General features: G+C 40.1%; 1 protein-coding gene across 2 annotated transcripts in view; it reads right to left on the bottom strand.

Moving 5' to 3' along the window:
* The window catches only part of syt1a (synaptotagmin Ia), a 393,465-nt gene extending 387,771 nt beyond the window's left edge, over nt 1-5,694 (bottom strand). For both annotated transcript variants that reach the window (XM_017709110.2, XM_017709112.2), the window contains exon 1: nt 5,596-5,694. The gene's annotated coding sequence lies outside the window, so the exon portion shown is untranslated. The remainder of the gene's footprint in view (nt 1-5,595) is intronic.
* Between the last annotated feature and the right edge of the window lie 10,074 nt (nt 5,695-15,768).

Genomic DNA, 15,768 nt, shown 5'->3' with positions numbered 1-15,768 from the left:
TGTAAAGATGTCTGTCTCACAAAGCCCCTGGTCTGACCTTGCTGTAAAGGATACACACACACACACACACACCATACACACAAATGCAGACATATATGGGGGTGCACAAAATAAACACCACATGAAATACTTCCACTCACTGGCTACTTTATTAGAAACACCTAATTTGTGCTTCCAAGCACTGGCCACTTTATGAGCTCCACCTACTTTATAGGTCTGTTATATTGGTGCACAATGCCGACAATCCGACTATAGCGCCATCTGTTGATCTAACGCCCTTTGCTTCATTCATCACTGTTTAGTTTTTTGATCCCATTGCTGGTTGTAGATCATTCTTAGCACAGCAGTGACACTGATCTGGTAGCATTCATGGTAATGTATGCTGGCACGAGTGTCAAACACAGCAGTTGGTGGAGTTTTTTCCATGCTTTTACACCACCCAAAAACTATCCAGCCATATTCAGAAACTGACCACTAATGACAGGTTAGATAATGGCTAACACAAACTGGGATTAATACACATACATTGAAATGTCATCACTCTACAGCATTGTGAAGGCTGTGGACAATACCCAAAATTCCAGAAATATCAAAAAGTACCTGGCCACACATACATATACACACAGCAGAAGGGTTTGTTTACTGCCCGTTGCCCTCGGCGCTGCTGGCCCATCTCCTCTCATTAATGGATATTTAACAAGCCTAATAAAAGATGGCGTTGCCCCTGGCAGCAGCAGGGGGCCGTTATTTATTCGGGTCCAAACATCTGCCACATCCAACCAGCCAAACAGGTCCAGCCTACACTGACCATTTCTGGGGGTGGTGTTGACGATGTCTCAAGGGAGTGTGTTACCTGACTCTTTCTCCGAGAACACACACCATCCGTTCTGTCTTCTACAAAAATCTAACAACAAACAAAACTCACAGGAGCATCAAAACACCAAGCACTAATTAACAACCTGGGGCTGTATTACAGAAACTTCCTATCTTTTTGTCTTAATTATAGATATAACAGGTAAAGATAAGAGTTTTTAAAACAAATTCATATTAGACAAGCAATTTAGGAATATTTAGGAATATTATCTTTACAGAATCTTCTCAAATCTTCTCAACTTAACTTATTTGATTAAAGTTGACAATTAACTGTCATGTCTGGTACCTAGCAGCCGACCATAAATTTTAAGGGTGCCATTTTTATTTCATGTTTTAATAATATGTTAAGTACTAATAATGTGTGGTTTTACGTACCAAGAATGACCTTAATTCATTTTTACATGATCAATTTCCAACCTCTCTTTATCACTTAGAATTAAATTCAAGACTGACATGTGCAAATAACCTAATTGGTGTTTTGTTCAAAAAGCAGCCGAAGTGCTCCAAATATAGTTCCTGATAGGTTGACTGAATATCTCACTCTAAATGTAGGTATTGTGATATAAACTGAGCTGTGTGTTATAGTTTCTCAGGTTGAATGAATATCTTGCTCTAAATGTAGGTATTGTGAGCTAGACTGAGTTGTGAGCTGCAGTTTCTCATTTAGTTGACTGAATATATCACCTAAATTTAGGTATTGTGATATAAACTGAGTTGTGAGCTGCAGTTTCACATTAGATTGAATGAATATCTCACTCTAAATGACTTTCCTCCTGCCATGGGCTTACGGCAAAGGCCACAATACAGGACTAAACACACTACTGCTGTCTTCCCCTCCATTCTGTCAATAAGAGGAGGATAATCTACTGGTTTCAGGGTTTGCTTCAAAATGTGCACTCACCTACAGCATAGAGATGAGATGTCCAATCTGGGTCACGGCACCTCTTGAAGAATCCAAACCTTAATTTAACCAGTGGACCAGCCATATATCTGGAGAAGTGAAGTTTATTTGTTTGCGAGGAGGTGCCAGACATCTAGCCAGTATAATATAATGTCATATAATGAAATATAATACAACACTAAACACAGAGAGCAGTATATGTCTACAGTAGGTATTGTGATTATAAACTGTTGTCAGGTACAGTTTCTCATTAGGTTGAATGAATATCTCCCTCGAAATGTAGGTATTATAATATAAACCGAGTTGTGAGCTGCAGTTTCTCATTAGGTTGTATGAATATCTCACTCTAAAAGTAGGATTTATGATATAAACTGAGTTGTGAGCTACAGTTTCTCATTAGGTTGAGTGAGATTTTTTTTCTACAATTTTGTGAAGTCTAGTCTCACAGCAAAAGATACAAAAGAATAAAACTGTGGTAATATAGATAGAGCAGTTGCGTTAAATATGCTCTACTGACCACAGTCACCTTAGCTTCAACTTGAGGGTTCTGGTACAGCTCAGAGTACATTTCGCTGCAGCTCCTGAGAGCTAATGTATTCCAGAAAAGGATCTGCGCTGAGGGGGATAAGCCCAATGCTCCAGCTGAGCTGTCCTTACTCTCTGCACTTACACAGCACGCGCTGACCTGCTCTGGACAGATAGGAGCTAATGACAAATGGACAAGCAGTTGGTCAGTTAGAAACAGGCTCATTTGTCAGGCTTTTTAACAAGCAATTACTCCAGTGTTTGTACATTTTAAGAATAACAGTGTGTCATACAATGTTAGAAACCATCCAAGCATGTCTGTCTCAGATAACTTAATTTTGACTTTGCGTAAGGGTCGCATACATGCAGACACAACCATGCTAACTGGCAGGCTAATAAGCTTACTTGTCAGCTACATTATCCTTGTCGCCTCAGTGGTAAAACTTCAGACACCATTAAAATTAGATTTTTCACCAAACAATTTTTTGACGTATGTAGCCATGTGGAAATTTTGCATAGCTGTGGGTTTTCTGCAGTTGATGTCGACTCACGACTCGAGACAATGGAGTAAAATGTACATAGAAAGAATCTGACGTTAAGAAAGCTAGGCAACAGCTCTAGGCATCATTCAAGTTTTTAAAAAAAAAAAAAAGTCTGCAACAGATTCATGATGTGTTGTTAGAACCTTAGAATTGTTCACACCTTTGTGCTCTTAAGTGTCCATAGATTCTGTTCTTTTCTACGAACAAATTCCAAACAAAAAAACATTGGTGCATGTCAGAAAATTCTTCTTAAGAACAGCTACTGAATGAGGCCCATAATGAGTAAAGCAAAAATTTACTAGGGGGACATGCTAATAGCATTATATGCCTTGATGGACTGGAATTTAGACTTGTTGGACTTGTTGGACACCCCACTGGGAATTCCTACATAGAAAGTTGGAATGGTATTCTCAAATCCCAGCTCAGCATGTGACGTCAAATAGTAATTAAGAAACGTTCTCTACTTTTAAATAAGATTTCCATTAGTCAACATTTAGACATCATAACTGCTTAAAATCTATAACAATGATTATAAAGTTAGCTGTTTCAAAAATACAAAAAGAATTATAACTCGTATCACTAATATTAGTTTGTTGCTAACAAAACCCGCTTTCATGGAGGCATTAATATTCTTCCTACTTTGTTGCTCGAACATGTAGAGGTTATAAATGACGCAGTTCAAAGCTCTGACTTCCCACTTCTGAGCCTGGTTGAAGGCATTTGATTGTGGTACTGCTGGAGGGAGAGCTTGAGAAAGTTACAGGACAAGGGAAATTCTAGAACATATAATATTATGAAAATCATTACTGCCTTCATACTAATTCTGGGAACAATAATTATTATTATTAACAAAGTTATCGCTTTTGAATGTAAAATTTTCTTTCTTTTTTTTTTGCTTTTTTGAGTTTTTTGCTTTCTACAACGCTCTGTAAAATTAACTGTTGATTTTCGTCCCTTATCCTGTTTCTAATATTAGTCTATTGCAGCCCTAACCATGAAAAATGTGACAACCTTGCTGTGCTGTTGCATGAGTTTGGCTGCAGAGCTGTGTGGAGGCTTAAGACTGAAGTGCATTTTTATCAAAGACATTTTTGCAGCTAGAGTTTGTGATTGTAACAGCTGTGGAGCTGCAGTGGCATGGCAATAGCCTTACCAATTCATCCCTTGAACCAGTCACAATGTTGTGTATGACAAAGTCACAGGTTCAACTCTAACCTATCTAGTTTTGCATTAGCTCTAATGACATACCAGACCAATGCAACACAACAGTTCAGTTCAGTTCAACCAAGTTTAACATTACTTAACAAAGACTAGTGAAGAGCTTCCACAAATCACGCAAGGGGTTTGTTTTTATCAGCAGCTATCTGTGAAACCTGTCAAAAGTTCAGGAACTTTGATACGTTACTAAAACTGATGAAGAAAAAAAACGTTGCCGTAGGGACAAAACCTTGCATTTGTAAAATGGGAACTTTCCAATTAAAGGAAAAGATGTTAAATTTTAATAGAAATGCAAAATATTCATGCCCAAGTAAATTTCGCACATTTCTACTGAATCATTTTTCCTGAATCAAAATATGCAAAAAAAAAAGAAAAAGTCAAAAGGTTTTGTGATGATAAGTTCATGTACATTAAAACATACAGAAACTTTCCACAGCTGGTGTACACCCTTAGGTATTTGGAATCAAAAAGACACAGACTCTCATAACTATGTAACCTACATATTAATTATATACGTTAACCAAATAATAAATTACATGTCTCAAAATTAACAATTGAATAATATGTCTGAATTTCAAGGGCTGATCTATCAAGCTATTGCAAACTGATGAAGAGACATGCTAATTTGTATTAGGACACTCAAATTTCTCACTGTGTAATTTAGAGATTAGTGTCAGAGCAGATAAAAATAAACTTACATTATTACTCTGAATTACAGTTCAGGAGGTTAAAAATAGTAAAAGCTAAAACTTTGGATGAACAGTGGAAGTCTACTTGGCTAAAAATGCAAAACCAAAACATACCATGGAGCCTCTGGCTCATTTCAGTCTCATTCCAGTGATATACATTGCTGTTATAAAGCAGAACAAATATGATCTCCAAGGCTCACTCTTTCACTGAGCGTTATCATTCACTCTCTCCAGAGTTTGGTCCAAAGGCGAGGACAAATCCTCAGCGCTCAGAAAACAGTGAAAGAAAAGGAGGGATGGAGTGGTTTATCAGATTTAGAGTGGCTGCAGGGGGGATTCTCTCCCTCTTTTGGATGAAAGCAGCTGCTTGGAACACCTTTCTGTTTGTTTACTATTTATACATTGTATTGTACATTTATATAAGCATCAACACCACTGCTTACATCAATTTATATGAGCACCAAAACATTCCTCATGTGTAATTGACCAATAAAAGTGATTCTGATGCAGAAAACACACCTCCTTCCTGCCATTTCTGTCTTGCATTCCACCCACACATATATGTATGCACACACACCAGCTTTGGACATACTATTTTCAATGCTAATAGAAAACAAAGGCCAGTTGCTTCAGTGCCAAGTGACATTTCTATCAAAGCCACCAAACCACTGTGTGTGCATGTGTGTGTGTGCGCGCATGTGTGAGAGAGAGAGAGAGAGAGAGAGAGAGAGGGAGCAAGATCAAGAAACAGCGCCAAACGCTGTGAAAGCCAAGGGTGGGTTGTGTTTCGCCTGCCAGATTTGCATCCAATCCAAAGCAGCAGAGAAACAGAGCAGAGCTTGCCTACCTGCAGCTGTGGAGAGATGATGCTGCTGCTGCTCGCTTCAGCTGGGAAGATGTGAAGAGAGGGATGGAGGAGAGCAGGAGAAAGAGAGGGAGTCACAGAGGGAAGCAGAGGAGGAGGAGTCTCACCAGGGAGTGGTGGAGAGAGGGAGAGAGAGAGAGAGTAAGAGAGAGAGAAAGGGAGGGGGCTGACGTTGTTATCTGTGAAACCCACAGGGATGCTTGTGCACGACAATGTGATATCACCGATAGAGAGCGAGAGAGCGAGAGCGAGAGAGAGAAAGAAAGAGAAGGAGAGAGAAGTAAGATGGAATGAGAGAAGGATAAGGAGATGGAGAAAGAGGGGAGAGACAGAACGGAAAGAAAAGAAGGGAGAGAAGAGGGAGAAGTGACAGAGAGCAAAAGTATGAAGGGGAAAGAGGGCAGGAGATAGAAATAAAATGAGAGAGAGTGAATCGGGATGAGAGGGGGAAAGAAGAGAGAAGAGGGAGAGAGGGGAAGAAAAGGAAGAGAGAGAAAGCCTGAAAGGAAAATAAGACAGAGAAAGATATGGAAATGAGAGTGACAGAACAAAAGAAAAAAAGAAAAGAAAGAGAAAAGGTCAAAGAGAAAGATGGAGAATGGGAGAGAAAAAGAGTAGGAACAATGGGTGAAGAGATAGATATAGAGATGATATAGATATAGATAGAGAGAGAGTTACTGTAATGGAGAGGGATTTCTTGCCTGTTTAACTGGTAGCATCATCAGGCTCTTTCTTTCCTTTTTTCTGCCTTTGGAATCCCTCCAATCACAATGACCAAGATGAAGTCCTTGGCGTTGATTGGCTGTTCAGTTGTGACGAGAAGGGCAATGGCTTTCACAGCAATAAAGCTAAGATTAACCCTCTGTCTGAGTGTGCGCGTGTTTGTGAATTAACACTCACATTCTGAACACAATGACAAGCAAGGACATTCCCCAGAGAACCATACAGAGTGAATCAAAACATGAGCATGAACATTTTATCAATGTAAACGCAGCTCTTTGAGACCATATGGTATCTAGTGTTCACCACATTGAATCAGGGGCTTGCTTAGTAGTATCTGGTACTCACCATATCGTATCAGGTGTGCATCTAACACCTGCTGCACACATATCTGGTGTTCGCCACATGGCATCTGATGCTCGCCACATGGCATCTGGTGCACACTAGACTTTTACCTAACAATACACCAAATCCCTTCAAGAGCTCTATAATAAAATAACATAAGACTAGGCTTACCTTACAGTATTGGTGTTGCATGAAAATATAGCAGCACAGAGGAACACACTTAAAATATTTTTTGGTAGGTTTTTGTGTTGGATGAATGAAGGGATTACAACATGGTTAACATATGACAATGCTCTCGCAGTCTCTTTCTCATATTTCAAATTCATAACTCTTCAGCACAGCACAAAGAGTCAACATCATCAGAGGGTGGGCTGACACTGGTTGACTAAATTGCATGTTGTGATTCATACTACAGAACTGAGTTACATCATGCAAGATCATAAGGTTTAACAGGCCATAATACTGATACTTTTCAACAAGATGTCCGATGTCATTTATTACTGCAACATATTTCACTTTTTAATGTACAAAGTTTTTATAGTTTTCACTTTTTAGGAACTATAATAAAACAACTGATCTAACTGAAAGAGGTTGTTGGCATGGTGCAAGTTTGAATATAGACAGACCTTTATATCACAAGGAATATGAAGCATGTACATTTAGATAACTTTTCACTGGGCAATATATGTGAGAAACACAGGCCAAATTCCCTGTGAGGTGTCTGAATGGGTCAGGCTGTTGGGTAAGCTGTTGGTTAAAATGTTTAATAAAGAGACGAACCAGCGACAGAATCCAGAAACATAAACAGGTCATACACAGGTCAGAAAAAAGGCTTTGCTGTTAATGACCATCAAGCACCTGCCGTTTGTTAAAGTTACTTGAACTTTCAGTTGGACCATGGTCAGATGAGACCAATACAGAGCTTTTTGCAACAAACACCAAAGGTGAGTTTGGCATGGGTAAAAAGATAGCCATGCTGAAAAGCACCTCATCCCCAGTGTGAAGTATGGTGGTGGACCTGTGATGCTATGGGGCTGTTTTCTTTTCAAAGACCCAAGACAATTTATTCAAATACATGGGATCACTCTATCTAGTATCAAGTATCAGCAGAAATAAAACTGGGCCATAGTTTGGGTCTTCCAGCAGACAATGATCCAAAGTATGCCTCAAATTCAAAACAAAAATCTTTTGCCATATTTCTCTTCCACACTTACTGGTGTAACCGGTGCATGCACTCATGTGCGGCTCAACTGCACCCTCTACACTCCAAAAACCTTCTGCGTTGTACTGTCGTTCTCTGTATCCAAAATGAGAGTGGTAAAACCACAGCACTGAATGAATTCTCTTTCTCTCTCACATACACACACTATCCTCTCAGCTTTTACCACAAACTCAGGATAGTGAGCAGTCCAACACCAATAACATCGCCAATCAAGCCTATTTCAAAATAAAAGTTTGCTACAATAAATTTTCCCTGATGTAAAACCAACCAAAAAACATAGATAAATAAAGAAGATAATAAATAAAGGATATTTACCAAAATAATAGAGAAAGGACTTTATGTGAAATAAAAACAAATCTTCCACATCCACTACATTCACCTCCCTTTGAATTTCACTAATGTCCTGATCAGTCAGTTCCAGAATATATGCTAGACTTCAGTATCTGGAAAGCATATCTAATCACAAATGGCACATGTTATGAAGAACCTTCTTCTCACAGTGATTTAGCTATATGAGCTACCCGCTGAACAGGTCAGGAGGAACTCAAGGTTCATCAGGCCTTAGATTTTCCTGGAATTCTATGGTGACTTGTACACCATATAGTAACCTGGTCCCCATTTACATTCTGAAATTCATAGTGAACATGAAAACAATCCTTCCAAAATGTTCTGCACTAACTTGTCAAAAGGAGCTCTTAAAACAAAAGGAAGTGACTGGGATTTCTTAACGATTATGCTAGCAAAATCCTCAACATTAAAAGACTTTTGAGCCATAGACTCAATCAAGCGACTGACCTTCTTTATAACTCCCTAAAAACTCCCTGTGTGTCAGTGATGTGTGACTGTGTTTCAGTACTAGTGTGTACTGATAAGCCAGGAGCATTTGAGACTGTGTCTGTAATGACTGATTGGTCTGAATCATAATCTGGACTATCTACACCAGCATTATGTGTGAGTTCTTCTTCATTGTCATCTCCTTGAATACTAGATTCATTATCTTCTGGACTGGGATTACCATCTTCTTTAACCCCATGAACAGATGACATCAAACTCTCTGCATCTTCAGAATTATCTGACATCCAGCCAGTACTTCTATCCTCTGGATTTTCATGCTCTGAGGTCTCAAAATAGTCCAAAATGCATACCTCATTCTCTGGACATCCATCACTGAACTGGTCATCGCTTGTCACCTTATTACGTGTATCTACAGGCAGAAAACTGATATCCACAATCAAATTGCAATGTACAACCTTGTGATTTCCTTCACCATTTGTCAATTTGTACATATTGGTCTGAGGATTTCTGTCTTCCACAGTGTAGACTGTCGGGTACCATCAGCAAATTTTCACTTTCTTCTTTCTCCCTTGTTCGCAATGAGTACTCTGTCTCCTACACTGAGATGTGTTCCCTTAACCCTTCTGTTTTAACCTTTGGTTTGTCTATGTTGTTGTTTGGCTGCATGCTTTTGTGTGACACCAGCTGCTTCATGAAGATACGCAAAGAGCTTCCACAGTCGACAACTACAGGATCACACACTATTTGCTTGAACATTACATCAGCAGGGAGTCTTGGAATTTGACAAAACATTAACTGAAAAGGGGCATACCCTGTTGTTTTGTGTACAGTCGCATTGTATGCGAACATCAGTGTTTGAATCTGCTCAGGCCACTTATGCATTTCCTGAAGAGGATGTTGCCAAGTATGTGGTGGAGTCTCTCAGTTCTCCCATTGCCCATGGGGTGATATGCTGTAGTACGTGACTTTAAGATTCCTGATAGGTTCAAAAGCTCTGCTATGAGTGCACTCTCGAAGTTAGCGCCCTGATTGGTGTGTATTCTCTGTTGAAATCCATACACACAAAAGACATGATCCCATAACCCATGGCGGCTTGTTTTGCAGTCTGGTTTGAACATGGAAATGCATGGGCCAGCTTTGTAAAAGGTTCTGTAATTACAAGCACATCCCTGGAACATTGTTTTCTGTCCTTAGTGCTCCAGAAATCCTAACACACTAACTCCATAGTAGCAGTAGTCCTTTCTAATCGTGCTCTCATGGATGGCTCAGTTATTTTGGCCAAAATACATCATTGGCAACACCTCATATACTCTCTGAAATCATGCTCCATTTTAGGCCAGAAAAAGCATTTTCATGCAAGGTAGAGCATCCTTGCCTGTCCTTGGTGACCAGCAATATTATATACCCCATGCAGTTGTAACCAACAGAGCCTTTGGCTGGTTGTGATTGGCTTGTGAGCCCTGTCAGCCACTGTAGTGAGAGGCACTGTGCTGTTTCCCCCTCCCCTCTCTGAAGCACCAGGTGTTTACAATTAGCCATTAGCTTTAGCTTATAAGCACAGTGGCACCTTGTGCATAGACAACTTCCTCCTGCTTGGAGCTTGACTTGGTTGGGGCTGATGGTCATTTGATGGGTGCTGGCGTGCCCCTTCTCCAGCACTTCTGGTGTATTAGCGAGGAGCTCCAGGGTGGTGTCTGTATGCAGGTGTATGGGGGGCTGGTGCAATGGGTAACAGGTGATGAGCCTGTGCATAGTGTAGCCTGGGGAAAAGGTACCACACAGGACACAAATTCTTTTTGGGGCTCGTTTATTTGCTTGTTACTTTGTTTGGAAAAGTACTGTTCTTGTTTTGCTTGCTTATTTTCTTTCCAAAAATTGTATTCGGTTTTTATAAAGTTTCATATGGATTTCAAATCCATGGGGGCGCACTTTATCTTGAGGGAACACAGTACAACCTAAAGTGCAATATACATAAGACCAAATAAATACGGCAGTGCTTTACGACTGTAAAACAAAGAAATACAATACATGATACAGAGAAAACAAAAAGAAACTCACATCTCAGGTACGTTAGAGACTCCCTTTTCACAGTTAAACTGCTCTCAACTGCGTACACATAGTTCTATTTTCAACACAAGAGATTTACAGTTTTAAAGTTACAGAATGTTATTACTAATATCCTCAAGAACATCTAAGATCTCTGCTGGAATGGGAGAGCCAGCTGAATATGATCTCATACACCTCAAACTATATGTAAACGTTTTATTTTTTGTATACTTTACAGGAACACTGTATAATAGTTTGACACCTATTATTAACACCTACTACTACTGGGGTTAAGGATGAAATAATTACCAGTGGATTTCTCCCTCCGAGACATTTCTAACTCCACCACGCAATCTGTACAAAACCATGTGCTCTGATGACAAACTTTCGCTAGAGACACTCAAACCACGCGATAAGTCGAGTTTCTTAAAGGGCCGGTGTTCATTTACCCACCACAATTACACTTACAGAAAGGATGCTGATAACAAGAAGGATATTGTTATTTTCCAAACCGAAAGCTCTGAAATAACAATTTTATTTCCCACCTAGCTACAATAGCGGCAGTTAAGGTTTGGATATGAGCGTCACCATTGACCGGTCTAGGTGGCGCATAACCATTCAAACGTGCAGGCTCTGGAAGCGGCCAACTTGCCGTTAACTTTTGGGTTTTTTTTATTTTATTTTAATACCTACATAGTAATTTGAGCCACTGCTGTTTTGTTGTTTCTCTCGTGTTTATTTGTTTTGTTTATCTTGATTTGAATTTGTTGTTTCAGTTTGTTTTTGTTACATTGACTTGCTTTTGACCCATTTTGATTCATATTTGGTTGGTTGGTTTTGCGTGTTTATTTGATTATACCTTGTGTTAGGTTTTTCTTATTTTGGTTTATGGTTTGTTTTGATTACTTAAGCTTTTGGGATATTTTAAAGTAAATACTTGTTGTCCTCTTACATCAACCAAATTAGTTTTTTGTTTTTTGTAATGTATTGGCTGTGTAGCACTCCCTTTGGATCAAGTGGTCTTGGCATGTTACATTAACTGACTCTCTTTATAGGACACCCGAGTGTGTGTGTGTTATCCTTCTGGTGGTGGGGTGCTCCTGTGGATTCTCCCCTCCTGTCTGTCACTTGTGGTTTGGCACCTTACTTGCTGTGGTGTGTTCACGTGCGCTGCACTTTTGTGTGTTGGAGATTTTAGGTTTTTGGCCAGGCTAGACCAATGAAAGTGGGATGCTCACAGCCAGTACTTCCCCTTCTTGGAGCTCCTATTTTATATATTCTTTTGTTTATTTTAGATTAATATTAATAGTCCATAAAAACACCAATAAATGTCTCATCTCAAACCCATGTCTCTGGATGTCCTTCAGGCTTACCTGTGTGCTTAATTGCTCTAGTTTGTTGATGGGTTATTTCCTGGGGTGAAACTTCCCAGGTGGCGTAGTCTGTTTTTTTTTTTACTTTGCTAGCAGACACACAATGCTTTCTCCCGTAGACTTGCAGGTAAAACAAATTGATGTCTTATCTGCCTTCTAAGAAGGTCTTTTGTGACTCTATAGAGGACACCATCGTGGACTTAAAGCCTGTCCCACTGCATAGGAAGTACTAAGGCTTATGAGTCCATTCTGCCTCTCTCTCATTTCGAAAGCTGCTTTCTATAATGGCATGATCTTTGAAACAGTAGGGTCAAGCTCTTGGCTGTTTTGTAGTTCATCCAAGCTAATAAGTGAATTCACCATGGTCAGAAGGTGTGAAACTCTGAAGAGACTGGATAGCTTGTTATGTCAACTCTGCTGTTGTATCCCACAGTTCGTGTGTCCAAGCAAGCTTTGATGATCATGCTGCCTCAAGGTGAATCCATGGGCTTGTGCATGGAAGCGGTTTGCAGGCATTGTACCATGAGATGGAAAGTGTCTTGAATTCCATCCTCACTCACCCCTTCAGCTTCTTTAATCTAGTGGTTGTAAGCTTCATCAATAAGTCTATGACAGACTGTCTTTGTGAATGGATCCCTGCTCAGAGCGTCAGCTGCGAAGTTCTTGCTACTAGGTATGTGCTTTAGATCAAATGTGTATGGTGCAAGCTTGGATACCCATTACTGTTCGCAAGCATCTTGCTTGGGCTTGGTCATTATATATGTCATTAGATTGTCAGTCCATACTGTAAAGGAATGATACACTCCACTTCAGTGCTAAAAACTCAATCATGTGCTGGATAGTGTTTTTGAGATTTAGTTAAGGACTTACTTGCAAACATGATGGGGCAGGCTTTCTCTTCACCAGTTGACACTTGGGATAAGACAGCTCCAAGACCGTTCAAAGAAGCATGAATTGACAAGACAAAGAGCCATGAGAAATCTGGGTGTGAAAGGACCACACTTTGCAAAAGGTACTCCTTTAGATTGGAGAGAGCAGCATCACATTCAGGAGTCCAGTCGGTAGGTTGTAGACAGCAGAAAGTCCCTGCCTTTGTGTTTGTTATGACTTTCTCTTCCATCCAGCAGTGAGGGCAAAAAGTGGCTTGGCTATAGCAGAAAAATTGGGGATGAAGTGTTGGTAATTGAATACTATACCAAGAAAGGCCTTGATCCTTTTCACTGAAGGTGTGCATCCATCTTCTATAAGATCAGCTCTTAACATCCTTGTTATGATCTCAACCATTGCTGGATCCAGGGAATCCCCATTGCATGCTGTGAGATGGCCAAGAAACTCAACAGATTCATGCATCAAATGACATTTCTTTGAACTGAGCTTAAGATTATGAAGCTGCAACCACTGGAATAGAATTTCCAGTCTCTTTCATGCTTCCGTCTCACTTGGGGCAAACGCTAACAGATCATCAAGATAGCATAGTACGCTACTAAAGTTAAGGTCACCAAAGATGCTCAGCATCATCTGCATAAATGAAGCTGGGCTGTTGGATAATCCTTGTGGCATACAATTGTATTCATGTAGCTCTAGTGACGTTGTAAATGCAGTGTACTTTTTGTCTTCTTCAGCCCTGGGTATGCTGTAGAAACCCGTCAAGTCCATGGTAATAAAAAAGGTGTTTCCACCTAGTGCTGCCAAACAGTCTGCTTGGTGTGGGAGTGGATATACATCTTTTGATGGTTCTAGCATTTAATCACCTAAAATCAGTGTAAATTCTTTTGGTTTGGTAAATGGTTTTGGTTCTGATCAGCATCCTTGGTTCTACCTCGTTGCTGAAGGTGCATGCCATGGATCCAGAATCAAGCATTCCCCCTACTTGAAATTTGTTATTCACACTAACTGGTGCATACAACAATTCATCAAAAAGCTCAATTCTTTGTGTATTCTGCTCTATAACTTTGGCACCTATGGGTGCTTGAGTGCATACATTCTGAAAATATTCAAGATCAGTGAGGGGGTGTTCATTCTTGCCCACACCTTCTCCTCCTGGGTGCAGGCCGCCTAGTTTAAAAGGTGTGTCTCTTCAGATGATTATTGAGAAGCTCGATTAAGTCCAACATTAGTGCAGTTTCTTCTGACATGACTAAGCTGAAAACAGAGACAGGCGCTGTTGTTTACAATGACCAAGAGTGGAGTGCTCATTTGATCTGCAGACCTTACATTGTTTTGCTGGAGGCTGGGATTAAGTGAGGTGCTTGGCTGCAATCTGGCTATTTTGTGTTAGGGCACAATCAACAAGACTTACAAGGGCTTTCATGCAGTTGTCCTCAACGTGACCTAAAAAAGTGAGGAAGATATGAGGTTCCATTGGGCAATTGATTGGCATCATGGCAGCTGGTTTAGGTGTCTGCACATGAACATTCATATGTTTCACATGACTGGGCTGTTTGGGCTTGGCTGGTGTCTGCTCTCTCAATTGAGACTGATAACGGTCAAGATGTTCTTGTATCTGACTCGCTGTCCATTTATTTGTTGCTTGGAACTTGAAAAAAGCAGAGAGAGCAGGATCGGGAAAGTACTTAATAAATATCATGGCTACTTCATGGCACAGGTCCTCAATTAGCCAGTCTAGCCTCCTCAAGCCTTTCTCTGCTGCATCAAAAGCCTTGTTTACACTGACCCAGTGCTCAAAAGGCTTTTCCCCTGCTGCTGGTACTGTACCATAAAAGTCAGCTAAAGGCATACATGAATATTTGATCTCACTGAAGTGTTGCTTTAACACATCAAAAATTTAATTTGGATCATCAGTAGGCCTCAAAGAAGAATTACTGCAAAGTGTTATCCTTACTATGTCTTTGGCTCTGCCCATTAATTTAGAAAGTATCTCTTGATACTGCTCTGACACTGGTATGGCTCACTTTCTTAAATACGCTTGCATTAGCTCCTCCCATTCAAGTATAGTGAATGATTCCACTCATCTGCATGAAAGAAAGGGGGTTCTCTCCCATCATGACTGCATGACTAACCTTACACCTGACAAATTGAGTGAATGTGTCTCTGTGAGCAGCTGACTTGTGCCTAGAAACTGTTGTGTGGCATTGTCACCTTTCCCCTCACAATTCTCTTTTTGGTGAGCTGACAGTGTTTTCCTTATTTGGTGAGCAATGTAGGCTAAGAGGTTATGCAATGCTGGATCATTTAGATCTGGAATAGTTGAGAATGAACTGATGGGATCGCTATCAAGCACAACAAAAACATCTTTCCCCACAACAAAAGTCATGTTTGATTTCGCATTTATCAAATAACACAACCAAATCTTTATCAGACATTGCAATCAAACACTAAACAGACTAGAAAATAAGAAATGAGGAAAAGAATAATAAAAGGAGAGAGAAAAAAAGAAGTGCTGTGTGTACTAATATTTAGATTCTGTAAATGTCTCTTTTTTTGTGCTGTGTAAGTAAGCAACTTGGCTATCACAGTCACATACGGATGCTCGAAGCACAATACTTCAGCTCCTGGTGACTAAGCTGACGCTGATCCACTGTGCGAAGACTGATCTGGAGTAACCGGATCCGGGTCACGGCACCATTGTAACCGGTGAATGCAATCGTGCGGCTCAACTGCACCCTCTACACTCCAAAAACCCTCTGAATTGTG

The sequence above is a fragment of the Pygocentrus nattereri genome, chromosome 1 (assembly GCF_015220715.1).
Source record: "Pygocentrus nattereri isolate fPygNat1 chromosome 1, fPygNat1.pri, whole genome shotgun sequence".
NCBI lineage: Eukaryota > Metazoa > Chordata > Actinopteri > Characiformes > Serrasalmidae > Pygocentrus > Pygocentrus nattereri.
Note: the sequence above shows the minus strand (reverse complement) of the source record. Positions and strands in the feature narration are given on the sequence as shown.